This window comes from Austrofundulus limnaeus, unplaced genomic scaffold (genome assembly GCF_001266775.1).
Source record: "Austrofundulus limnaeus strain Quisiro unplaced genomic scaffold, Austrofundulus_limnaeus-1.0 Scaffold250, whole genome shotgun sequence".
Classification (NCBI taxonomy): domain Eukaryota; kingdom Metazoa; phylum Chordata; class Actinopteri; order Cyprinodontiformes; family Rivulidae; genus Austrofundulus; species Austrofundulus limnaeus.
The window spans coordinates 685,811-686,872 of NW_013952652.1; positions in this window are offsets into that span (position 1 = coordinate 685,811).

The window sequence follows — 1,062 nt, forward strand, 5'->3', positions numbered from 1 at the left end:
CATCACTAGTCCTGAAGCTGCTGGTAGACATCGCGGTTGGAATTAAAGGTTTTTGACACCTGAGAGACACCGTAGCAACTCCTTTGTGTTTGAAAGCGGGGGTGGGGGTGGGGGGAGGACCAGGGAGGATGATTCAACCACTCAACCACTAGATGTCTGAAAACAACAAATCCTACACACTGTGCCTTTAATTGTGGTATTTAGCCGATAACGATTAATTTGACGATTAATCCCCTGGAGTCCCTGGACACCCTTGTGTCCTGGTCACATGACCAATTTACTGGGAAAGATTTGCTCTTTGTAAAAATCTGTTCCCGATTGTGTCAAAATTACAGACTTCAAATTTTAAACTGTGTTGATAGATAAATAAATTACAGAACTTTTTTTGATGTTCATCATATTTGAAGAGAGGAGCAGCGAGCGAACTCTGCCTGGTGGCATTAATCGTATTAATCGTCAAGTGCCAAAAATAATTGATTCTTTTTCTGACGATTAATTGCACACGATATGTTTATGCCCAACCCTGTACTAGAGACACAAGAGCCAGGAGAAAAACTCTATCACTGAGTATCGTATACATGTTCTAACCCTCAAATAATAAGCACCCAAATCTAAAAAGAAACTTATCGTGTAGAAGCAAAGACTCATAGATCTACAGGAGTCAGATATTTAGATGAATTGTTCACTCGGAGCTTTTAAAACAGTAAAGATGTATTTCTGTAAATGCTGGCCAAACAGGTTTTTTTTTAATGTTTCATGCTGTTGTCGTGAGGCTGATTATCATGTTCTGTTATGGTTCCTCAGGGTGAAGCGTCACAAACAGACCCTATAAACAGCTGAAATGGACCTTTGAATTAGCTTCACCTGTTCCAGGTCTGCTGTCAGCAGCTGCACTGGCGGGTGATGTGGAATAATGTTTCATGTCTTTGTGTTCACGTTTGTTCTGTTTAGTTGAACACAACCTGCTTGTAGCGAGACTTTTGTCAACGTCACTTCATCTTTATAGAAGCTGAAGTATTTCTAAACACTGGTTATAATACTAGAATATTATATATATATATA